Raw genomic sequence first — 12,305 nt, 5'->3', positions numbered from 1 at the left:
TGAAAAAAAATGCAGACAGCAGAACATTCTGTACATTAAGGCATGAGCTCATTTTTATTAACAAAAATTACATATGCACACATCTTTGTATAGAGAGAAATTCTGGAAGCGTACTTCCCCCATCTGTTTGACAGTCATCAATGAGCTATGGGACAGCGATGTGCGCATGCTCAGTCGCGTCTGACTCTTTGCAACCCCATGGACTGTAGCCCTCCAGGCTCCTCTGTCCATGGGATTCTCCAGACGAGAATACTGGAGTGGGTTGCCATTTCCTTCTCCAGGGCATCTCCCCCACCCAGGGATCGAACTCACGTGTCTGAAGTCTCCTGCATTGGCAGACAGGTTCTTTACCACTGGCGCCACCTGGGACTTGGGTCTCATTTGGTGGAAGAGGCTCCTAAACACACATAAGCTTTTCCCACCACACACTAAACCTTCTTCTATATACAATTTGCATTTAAAACAATAATAACAAAAAACCCTCAACCATTATAACCTTTAAAAAGGCCACTGTGTCATGTTCGCCCCAGGCTCAGGGCACTCTTTCCACTGCAGGGATGACTAGGTTGGTGACACTCTCCAGGCTGGTGGGCCACACACAGGTTCCCCTCTGCCAAGGGCCTTCCCTGGCTGCCAAAGGGGCTCTCCAGCAGCAGAGGGGCCCAGGGAACAGGTGGCACACCAATCTCCTCAAGGAGCAGGAAGCTGTATTAGCAGCACTCCTGCCAAGGGTCTCTAAGGGACCTAGTTGTCATTCATTTCACGGCCACTGGGGGCCTGCAGAGAATTCGGGTACTGGCTGGAAGCTAGTGGCTTATAAGCGGGTGTGAAATGTTCCTCCCTTTTTTCTGGAGTGGATGGATTTCTAAATAAAAATCTAACGTAATACAATCTTGGGGAAAAAGCACATCCGGAAGCTCTTGACAGAAGCAACTGTCACCTTTGCATATTTATTTATTCATGTTGGATATTTACTTGTTCATTAAATGTCTCCTGGATGCTTATTATCTACCAGACCCTAGGGCCCCAGTGAGACTTCCCATGTGGCTCAGTGGTAAAGAATCTGCCTGCAATGCAGGAGGCCCGGGTTTGGTCCCTGGGTCAAGAAGGTGCCCTGGAGAAGGAAATGGCAACCCACTCCAGTATTCTTGCCTTGGAAACCCCATGGACAGAGGAGCCTGGCGGGCTACAGTCCAAGGGGTTGCAAGTCGGACCCGACTGAGCGACCAACGGTGGAACAGGGCTCCAGTGAAGAACGCCACTTCACACTGTCCCTGCCTTCATGAAGCTCCATTCTAAAGGTGGGATTTATTTATTTTTAAAAAGATACGTCTTTACCTGGCTGTGCCACGCCTTAGTCGCAGCGTGTGGACTCTTCTGTTGTGGAGTGAGAACTCCTGGTTGCGGCATGGGGGATCTAGAACCCTGACCAGGAAGCAAACCTGGGCCCCCTGCATTGGGAGCAGGGAGTCTTCACCAGGGAAGTCCAGAAAGGAAGTCTTCATTCTTAATTAATAGCTCTATTGGCTAACAGGTAATCATAGTGGACGATGCAGGCAGGGCAGGTCTAAAAGACTCCGGGTCAGGCAGGTCACTCAGCAGGTAGGAGGAGGAGCTGGGAGAAGTGGAAGGGACTGGGCACTGCAGAAACAGCAGGAGACGAGCTCAGAAGGGCAGGAGCAGGCGGTCCCAGGCTAGTGCGGAAAGGAAAAGATGCCTCAGAAAGTAGGCTAAGTGAAGGCCAAACATGAAAGGGATGTGCCGCATGACTGCATTTATGACAAATCCAGGAGATCCAACCAGTCCATCCAAAAGGAAATCAGTCCTGAATATTCATTGGAAGGAGTGATGCTGAAGCTCAAACTCCCAATACTTTGGCCAGCTGATGAGAACTGACTCATTGGAAAAGAGCCTGATGCTGGGAAAGATTGAAGGCAGGAAGAGAAGGGGACAACAGAGGATGAGATGGTTGGATGGCATCACCGACTCAATGGACATGAGCTGGAGTGGACTCCGGGAGTTGGTGATGGACAGGGAGGCCTGGCGTGCTGCAGTCCACGGGGTCGCAGAGTCAGACACGACTGAGCGACTGAACAGAACAGAATAGAACTGAACTGAGGGGCTGGAAATGGGAATGGGGGGCGGGGGTGCGGAAGGCGAGTGATGGCTAAGGAGTACAGGCTTTCTTTCTATGGTGATGAAAATGTTCTAAAATTAGGTTATGGTAATGGCGCAGAATGCTCAAAATCAGACCTGGCTGCTTTAGTGGGCAGACTCTACAGCGTGTGAATTCCATCTCAGTAAGGCAGTTCAAACACACTCAAAACCACAGGCGGCTTCAGGTCACTGGAGCCTTCATGGGGGCGTGGGGATGGAAGTGGGGGCTGAGGTCCTATGGATTTGGCTGGAGTGTCAGGCGAGGGCTTCCTGGCCAAAACGTATTCATTTTCCCATCCCCAGATCTGACTGTGATTTAGAAGAACAAGAGCCCTTTCTATAGCTGGAGCCTGTGCCAGTAAAGAGAAAGTCAACGTATGCAAAAGAAATCGAACACCAGATGGTGGTGGTGGTAGGCTGGAAAGGGCTCCTGAGGAAGAGCTTGAAAAACGCAGAAGGTGCAAGAGAAAGCCGTGTTACGGTCCCTCATGGAAGGGCAACGTCATCACACATTAGTTTGACATTCCCAAAGGTGAAGGGACAAACCTGCGTTTTCATTTCCTTCCTGATGGCTCATCTTCATCCGGGACTGAGATGCTCAGGTGAGCACAGTATGTGATGTTCCTGGGAGATTTAGGGAGGTTGTGTGCTGACCGAGAAAGCCAGTAAGCTGGGAACTAGGAGTGTGGCAAAAATTAGGTGCCTGAGGAATCTATTAAAAAAAATAATAAAAATAACTGAATGGGAGTTTTAAAAAAAATATTAACAGTTTAAGTAAGATACAGATATATGATTATAGAGATGCACAAGCCTAAAATTTTTTGAGGTTAAAAACAGTACACCTTTGACATAATCCCTTTCTGGTAAATTTTAAAAAGAAACAACAGCCTTTATGTATGATGTTAAACTGGAAGATGTTCAAGTCGTACATTTTATTTTTATGTCAAGTTGTCTCAGGAATACAGGAATCCAAACGCAAAGACTTAAAAAGAGATCTACCACCTCATTCTTTACCGTGAGTCACAGAGCATCTGGGTCAGGCGGGAGACAGCTTCAGGTTCAACCAAGTGCCTTCTAATTTCAGAGGCAACAGGCCCCAAAGAGTCCACGGGCAAGCCTGACTCTTCACCCTGGTCCAAATTCCGGAAGTGTGAAACACAGATCCTTTGAGAAGGTGCCGTGTGGCCGTTTTCTGTGTCCGATGATCATGTAGCCTCAGGTGTTTTTTATTCTGGCTGAGCAGCATGTGGGGTGTTAGTTCCCTGACCAGGGATCGAACCTGTGCCGCCTGTCTTAACCACGGGACTGCCAGGTAAATCCCCTGGTGTGTTATTTTAAAACATACAACTAGGGCATCGAACTTGTGACTTCACAAATACCAATGGCCCAAAGGAGGTGAAGTTACAAAAAGTGCGTTTCGAGCCGACTTAAAACATTAAGTGGCGATGGTCGCACCACACTGTGAATGTCCTGAATGTCACTGAACTGTTTACCCAAAAATGGTTAGAATAGAATTATTTAACTTTTACCACAATGCAAAAAAAAAAAAATTAAACATGAGGTCAAGATGAGGTTAAGGAACAGTCCATCCTAAAGGAGATCCGTCCTGGGTGTTCACTGGAAGGACTGATGTTGAAGCTGAAACTCCCAATCCTTCGGCCATCTGATGCGAAGAGCTGACTCATTGGAAAAGACCCTGATGCCGGGAAAGATTGAGGGCAGGAGGAGGAGGGGACGACAGAGGATGAGATGGTTGGATGGCATCACTGACTCAATGGACATGGTTTTGGGTGGACTCCGGCAGTTGGTGATAGACAGGGAGGCCTGGCGTGCTGCGGTTCATGGGGTGGCAAAGAGTCGGATGCAACTGAACTGAACTGATCTAAAGAAAGAACTGTGTGGTAGCAATGACATTTAGGAAGCACCCCAGTATTCACGGGAAGTGGCGCCTTTCAGGAGCATGCTGGCCAACAATTTGGAGACCGAGTTACTAGTGAATCCCTTAAAGTGACTGAGAGTCACTTTGAGGACAAAGCTGAAATAAATGCACCACTGAGGGAGTCAGAGGGATATAGGGGCCGTCCCCTTGAGCCTAGAGGTCAGCAGGCCGATCACACGTGAGGAGTCTGCACAGGTAAGCACAACACACTCAGTCGCTTTTACGGAGTTACTTCTCCTCAGGGGTGAGGGCCTGCAAGTCAGGCAGACCTGGTTTGACTCCGGTGCACACCACTTCCCAGAAACAACTCGGCGTCTCCTTTTTTTTAGTATGATCCCAGTTCTATTTCTAAAATGTGCATATGGACAAAAAGACTCAATGAAATACGGCAGTACTTTGGACACGGGGGAAAGGGGTCGTTGGGAAAGGCGGTCTTGCTGTGCGGCCGCCGTCACTTCCACCTTCAGTCTCCGAGACCTTCGCAGAGACTCAACAGCGCTGCTACGTCGGGAGAGAGCATCCGAGGGAGCATCCGGAGGGTCCTAACCTCTGCGGCCCATGGGAAGATTTTCCCACTTTCGGGGGAAAACAAGTGGAGGCTGCTAGCTATGAACTTTGTACGCTGGATCTGGATTTGCTGCGCCTTTATAGTAAGACACTCACGACCTAAAATATAATCTGAGAGGGAACTCCCTGTGGCCCAGTGGTTAGGACTCTGGGCTTTCACCACCGAGGGCCTGGGGTTCAACTTCTGGTTGGGGAAGTAAAACTCCAAAAGCTGTGCAGTATGGCTGGGGCCGGGTGGGGAATTCAGGAGACAGATACGAAGGGGAGCATTTTAAGAGGTGCAATCTCTTTGAAAAAAGAATCAAACTCTTGAACTCAACATACTAGATGTTTGTAAATAAACTTTAGTTATCTTTTTTGCAGAGGGCAAGATTAACGCTCCCCTGCCCCTGACACAATTTCTTTTTCTTCAGTTAAGTATTTTTCTTACTTTTATTTATTTTGGGGGCTATGCTATGTGGCACGCAGGATCAAACCCATGCCCCCTGCAGTGGAAGCATGGGGTCTTAACCAGTGGACCACCAGAGAAGCCCACAACCCAATTTCTTTTAACCTCAGTTTGCTCATCCGCTAAGTGGGGATGGAAACAGTAGGTCCCCCAGGGGCTATGACGACGAGCGCGTTCAGTGTGTCGTGTTCCCTGCAGCACTAGGATGGCGGTCAGTGAACACGAGCTGGGTCAATGACTGCATAAACACTTCGTGGGCTAGCACCCAGTACAACCCACTCTGGAAAACGCTACTCCAGGCCCACCCCACACAGAGCCCGTCTGATGAGAAGGCTGAGGCCTGGCCCGCCTACCGGCCACAGCTGCTCGTGGGCCCCTGCACAGGCGCCAGCCTCTCGAGGACGGGCCTCCCAGGGGCGTGAGGCTGAAAGCGGTAGGAAGGGGCAGACAGACTCATGCCTCAGCCAGGGGGCCTGAGCTTCCCAGCCGAGGGGCTGACTGCATCTGCAGTTCACAGAGGTAGGAGGGGAAGCCTCGGTATGGGCCTCACTCGGAAAGTGATCTAGAATTACTGAGTAGTGAACCCAAGAAACCCTAGAAATGTGACCTTGTCCTAAGGTCAGAAAGAGGGGAAAAGGAGCCCATGCACTTTGGTCCGGAGTGAGGAAGCCCCAATGCGCGGCACCTCGGTGCTCGCTGGCTGCCTCCCTGGGGACAGGAACCCCGCACCAAGGAAGGGACTTGCACTCACAGGTCTGGGCCAGTCCTGCAGGGTGGCGGCCACTACTGGCGATGGAAGAAGCACAGAAATGAAGGCTGCCAAAAAGTTGTGGAAGTGCCTCCTGGTTAGTGGGTCCGTTGAGAAGAACGCAGGATCCATACAGAAGGCACTTTTCTGGAAGAAATCCTGTTCTTTCAGGAGTCTGGGGTGGTCCCACTGGATACTAACAGGTACATCAACGTGAAACCATACTAGAGTGCCCACCCCTTCCCTCAGGAAGGCCAATCCCTCTGCTCCAAAGGCCACCCCCGCCCCAACAATCAGTAACACAGAAGACAACGGCAGTTCTTCTCAAACAGTTTAATAGCAAATAAACAAAGGAAGGTACCACACTTGGCAGATACAAAATGACTTTTTGTCCGTGTGTCTGTGCAATTAAAACAGATTTAGGTTCCCCATTGGGACAAAAGGAAAAACACACAGAAAAGGAAGATTTCCTTTTAAACACATACTCCCTTGCTCCAAACTTGTAACAATTTTTTTTTTTCTTTTTTAATCCACTACACAAACTCTGTGATCAGGTCAGAAAAGCGACAGGGGCTCTTCTTGCCTTTTTTTTTTTTTTAAACCATTAAAGTAAAATCCATAATTTTCTACATAGTACAACACAAGTTCACACAAAAAAGACATTTTCTTTTGCAAATCAAAACAGGAAAGAAAGGAAAAGCTCAAACAAGGTAAAGAAAAAGCATTTCTACGGCTGAATCACGACTTTGAGTTGATTGAATCCCGTTGTTGCTGCAGAACAGACTGTGCGTTTGGTCATAGTGGCAATTTTTTCTCTTCACATTGTGAAATCACTTTACATTGTTTTCTAGTAGAAAAGGCAAAAAACTGTACAAAACCCCTAGTGTTAAATACAACGTTTGTACCAATAAAAAACTCACACAGGTTTGTCTCCAAAATGTAAAGTTTCTTTTTTTTTTTCTTTTTAAATTATTCACAAAAAGCAGCTGGAAATCAGAAAGGCAGCTGCCGCTCCAGGGTCTCAAATCCATTAAAACCACCACAAAACAATTAAAACAATCAGAGAGAGAAAAAGGAAAAGGAAACAGCGTCCAACATTTGGCATTTGGTTTTATCCACAGGTTTTCCCAGAGCTCCTCTTGGAATTGAAAGCAAAATATATTGGCAAACATGGGTTCTGAATACACAGGAAGGGGAGCCTTGGCGCCTTCTGCCCACAGAGGCCGCTCTGTGCAGTCAGACTGTGGGGTGCGCGGCGGTCTCGCTCAGGCTGGGGGTTCCTGGCCTCCTTCCATCCACTCACCCCTCTGAAGAAATGAAGCAGCCTACCATCCACTGGGCCTCCACCTGGCCACCCTCTCCTCTGGGTAAGGGGCGCCCCGAGCTAACACTAGGCTGCCTGCCCGGTCCCGGGGCAGAGACGCTGCCGAGACCCTTCCTCATCACCTGCAGCGAGGATGATGCGGACAGTGCTTCGACCTGCCCCGCCCCGCCCTGCCCCCGCTCCCCTCTCCACCCGTCCCTGGACAGCCCTACTTCCCAGCTCGCTCGCCCACCAGCCGCTCAGGCCTGGGTGGAAGCTATCCCAAACGCCGCCCCCTGCAACCTCTGACCTCCACAGACCCACCCCGCGACCTCACGTCTCCTCTGGCCTCGCCCTTTACCATGCACCTTCTCACTCAAATCCCTGCAGACCCTGAGGCTGGATGGTGCCCCAAGAGAGGAGGGCAGGCTCCCCTCAGGGAACCAAGGACCGGGGCTTGCCTGGCACCCGGGGACAGTAGCTATTTGGCTCTTCACCCAATTTAAAAAAATAAACACAAAAAAACCGCCCCAACCCCAACCCCAGCAGCTAAGCAAGAGCAGAGCTGCAGTGAAGAGCCAGAGTGGGGCGGCGGGGCCCGGGGCTGCACAGCAGCGCGGGCAGGGGCATGCCGCCCAGCGCAGGCACAGCCGCCGGAGTGGCTCAGGGCACTCTCCGCCTCTGGGGCCGAGGAATGCCTGGGGCCCCTAGCGCACTCAGCCTCCTGCTGCCCACAGCCACCCTTGGGGTGCTCTCTCTGCTCCTGTGCCTCTCTGGACCCCCTTCCCACCCGTCTCTGAGCAGAGCAGCCGGCCCGGAGGCCCCCCAAGGCCTGGAGGCCGTGTGAGGAGACAGTCTAAATGCACAGGCAAACGCTCTAAGGGCAAGAGAGGAGAAAGTTGCCACTTCAAAACAAAACAATACAACCTTGGAAAAAAAAAAAAAAATCAACCCCACAACAATTTAAAACAGCTTCTTTGAAACCCTTTTAAATCGGTCAGTTTTTGCACAAACTATAGGAAACAGAGAGGTGAAGGTGATATATACGGAGGTGTGAAGAAACAGCAGGAAACATGCAAACTCGGTTTTTCTGGGCATAATCTTAGTAGGAAAGGAAAAAATTCAAAACAAAAACACAAAAACAATACAAAAACAGAAAAAAAAAATTTGAAGCATCACATTTTGCTGTGGAGACTGCAGGAACAGGCCTGGGGGCGGGCACGGCGGGGCTGGGGGCGGGGGCCCCGCAGACTCCCCGCAAGGGGACTCCAGGGCAGAGCCACAGGTGGCGGGGGCTGCCTGGGGCCCAAGCTGCAGCTGGTGGTCAAAAAGGAAAAAGGGCTCAGGGGTTTTCTGCAGTTGAGAACTCAGAAAAAAGAAAAATAGGAACACATGCGGTCTCCTCAAGCCCTACAAACTGTATCAGCAAAATGTGCTCAGGAGCCTCAAAGGTTTTAGTGACATCTTTTATTTCATTGTTTACTCCAAAGTTGTCTTTAAAACTAAACACACCGAGAAACAAAGCCTAGAAGCGGACTGGCTGTGTTCACAGAAATACAAACACCACGCGGTATGTGCTAGTAGGGCTGCTCTGAAGACAATTACAAAGAATTGGAATCACAAAATCAAGTGGTTATCTTATGAAGTTCTAGAAAAATAGATTTTTTTATATTCAAATGCAAGTTTAAATATTTCCCCTTCAGCAGTCGTTCTAGCAAAACCAATTTGGCAGCACAAAAGAAAAAAAAAAGGAAAGAAAAAAGAAAAAACAAAGAAAGAAACAAACATAATAAAAATACACATCAGCATCAAAGGTCAACACAAGGTCAAAGGTGAGAGTTCAAGCATCAGAGAAGCTGAAGAGACAGGGATTTGGACGATGTACTTGACGCCACATCGACATGCTTTAGGCACAACGATGAACAAACGGCAGGAATCTAGAAAAAAAACAAACCAGAAAGAGGGAGACCCACTGAGTTACACAGAGCAATACATCCAAACAGAGAGAGAGAGAACAGGACACTCACTGTGTGCAGCCCTGAAATGAGGCGGCGGGCAGGGAGGCTGGGCGGTGACGGGACTCTCGCACATGCTAACAACGGACACGGGGAAGTCAAAAAGGACACGGAGGACACCGAGAAAACATCCAACTGCCAGAGACACAGGGGACCTAAGGCTTGGATTTCCCCAGAAGCGCCCAAATGCATCGGAAAAAGCAGCTCTCGGGCGGGGCAGAGCCTCAGCCTCCCGAGTGTCACTCCTGGTCGAGACTCAGGGAGACAGCTGGAGCTGCTGGCTTGGGGGCGAGGGGACCAGAATTCTTTGGGGGAGAGGGCCAGAATTTCTCCCCCTTCCTATGGGGATGGCCCTCTGTTGCCAGAAATCCAAGCTCTTAGCTTCCACGAGGGCCCTGGCCACCCCTGTGGGACCCAGGAGACAGTGTCTGGCTGCATTCAAGGCAAATCAATTTCATGATGAAACCCAAGGAAGAAACGAAACTACAGCAGAAAACACACTTATGTAAGTGAGAACCCCACACAACAGAAAAGGATCGCTTAAGACTTGACTGCGAGTTTCCCCTCTCCGAGCTGAACCCTTTACACCGTGAGACTTGTAGGGGAGCAGCTTCTCCACAACACCGTCTCTGGCCGGGGGAGAGCTGTGCTCGAGGGCAGCACTGCTGTGGGGTGCGCGGGGCTGGGGACAAGACCAACAGAGAGGCGCCCGTGCGCAGCCGAGGAAACCACGGCAGGTACGAAACCTCGGGGTCTGGTATCAGAGGCAGGCTGACTACACCTTTAACTCTCATGCCAATAGCGAAGGGATCCCAGAGCCCAGGACAAATAGGTATGCGAATAACAGTGAAATGGGGGAGGAGGGAGAGAAAGGGACAAAGGTGGGCGCAGAGCGGAGTTCCGGGCTTTGGAAAACCCCACGCGGGCCAAGGAGGAAGACAGAACAGAAGGTGAGACCGGCAGCAACCTGGGGAGCACAGCTCTCTCCTCCGCCAATTCACAGCGTTAACGCCTCCCCCTCGGCAGATTAGCTGGGCTGCAGACGGCCACAAAGTCAGTAGTTTCAATCATACACAGCACCCTGTGTGTACAACAATCACATTCTGGATTCTACAAAATCCTGGCCTTTTCCAGAGATATAATTTAGGTAATAAATATTCTCCACCCCGGAGCTGTATAAAACTTCTATAAAAATAGAAACGACATTCTTGGTTCCAGCCGGTTGGGATTCAGAACAGCGCCTCCCCAACCTAGCATTTTTTTCTTTTTTTTTTTTTTTTTTTTTTTTTTTTTTTTTTTTTTTTGCATTTATTTAAAAAATCCCATCATGACCCTGGAAGCCTTTGGAACAGTTTTATCCTTGAAACACAGGACACATTTCTCCCAGTGCGCGGAATTCAAGTTTACGTGGTTCAGCTTAAGAAGTATGTTTCATGTTTCTTAGAGGACAACAGACCCAAGTTATCACTATGAGAAGGGAACAGCTGTCCCAGCTTCAGTGGGGTAATCCACCACCACCAACTACCCGCACAACAGCAAGATGGTCAACGCTCGTCTGAGGCCCGAGGACAGCATGACAAGGAGAGCGTCCCCGTCTGACTGACAGCAAAGCAACCCCTGTGATCTCGCCTCTGCCGCTAGGGGGCAGGGCTGACGTCTGTGAGGCTGAGGAGCCCAGGGACTTGGTCCCTGGCCTTGGCTACGGGTCACATCCTAACAGGGCCACATTCCCGACAGCAGGTCCTTCCCGGGCCTCCCCACTACCAGCGCTTCTTGGAGCAGCGGCAGAGCCCGGAGGCTGTATGGGTCACAGGCAAGAGTGAGACCTGTGGGAGGCAGCAGGGAGCTGACTGTAAGCACGAGGACAGAAGTGAACGCGGTGACACTGAGGTAAATGAACACTAACCCACACGGAGGCTGTAAACGTCCTGCCGCCTCCTCTGTCACCAGGAGCAGAGCACGGGGCTGCAGGGGTCAGAAGAGGGGCCTGCCTCCATCCAGACGCCACGCCTGGGCCTCCTCAACCAAGGAGGCAACCGCGGATTGCTTAATCCTTTTAAGTACTGGGTGCTGGCCACCGGGAAATGCAGGACCAGCTTGAAGGGACCCTAGGATTCGGGTACACTGAGAAGCAGGCTCCTCCTCCCCCAGCGCGACAGCTTTTGATTGCTCTGCTCAGGAGAGGTGCTCCCTTCTGCCAGATACCATAAGCCCTTCTTGGATCTACCCTCAAGAGAAACTGTGGCTAGGGATGGAAGTGACATTCCTTCCTGTGGTCAATTACCAAAAAGGAAACCCGATGGTATCTTCCGGAGAGGTCTTCTTTAAAGGGACCTGGTAGACATGGGCCATGGTCTAACAGTCTGGTGTTAAAATAAACCAAACAGGACCTCTGCCTGGCTTCTTCCTCCTAAGAGCCACCAGCCAGGAAGGAAGGGCCAATCCAACACCAATGGCTGGCTGGGTAACGGATGACAAATCCCTACTTTTTGCATGTTAGGCTAATTTAATAGGTACATTATTTCCAGAGACTTGTTACCCCCTTCTTAGGTAAGAGGGGCAGAAATCCTAGATGAGAATCTAAAAAAATAGCTGGCAAGAACACAGATTTTCCAGTGAAGGCGGCTATGGAGGAGTTTCAGCCTCCAGCTCCCAGGGCTGCCGGGTTTCAAGTCACTCTCCCTCTCCAAAGCCAACCCCACCTGCTCTGCCCCCCAAAAGCTCTTGGGTATCAGTTCTCACGTCACCCACTCTCGTGCTCAGGAAGATTCTGGGGGTCCACTTTTGTCTAACTTCGTCCTCTTTCTTGGGATAGTTTGGGGCAAATTCTGATCCTCTTTCTTAATGTTTCCCCATTTCCCCTCCTCCCCCAGGGCAGTTTGATGTTGGTCCTTCTCAACACACACTGGTTACAAACACAGCAAACTTTTAAATAAAGGAGAAAAAAAAAAAAAACTCAGGATATGGCACCTAAACTCCAAAGTAAAACACTGGAAACCAAAGCACAAACTTGTCCTCTGTACGAAGCGAAATTCCCACAGAAGGCAGTAGCTGAGTCTTCAGGGCAAGCTGTGCCTGCGAGAGTGGCAGGGATCAGGGTCCAGGGCTGTCAGCACACAGCCTTAGGG

General features: G+C 50.2%; 1 protein-coding gene across 14 annotated transcripts in view; it reads right to left on the bottom strand.

Moving 5' to 3' along the window:
- Positions 1–6,177: 6,177 nt before the first annotated feature.
- CELF1 (CUGBP Elav-like family member 1) overlaps positions 6,178–12,305 on the bottom strand; it is a 65,085-nt gene continuing 58,957 nt past the window's right edge. For 13 of the 14 annotated variants that reach the window (XM_070383346.1, XM_070383347.1, XM_070383343.1 and 10 more), the window contains one exon: positions 6,178–9,099. The gene's annotated coding sequence lies outside the window, so the exon portion shown is untranslated. Of the gene's footprint in view, positions 12,253–12,305 lie in introns of all 14 variants that reach the window. The other variant, XM_070383339.1, reaches the window with a different exon arrangement.

The sequence above is a fragment of the Bos mutus genome, chromosome 15 (genome assembly GCF_027580195.1).
Source record: "Bos mutus isolate GX-2022 chromosome 15, NWIPB_WYAK_1.1, whole genome shotgun sequence".
Taxonomy (NCBI): Eukaryota; Metazoa; Chordata; class Mammalia; order Artiodactyla; family Bovidae; genus Bos; species Bos mutus.
Note: the sequence above shows the minus strand (reverse complement) of the source record. Positions and strands in the feature narration are given on the sequence as shown.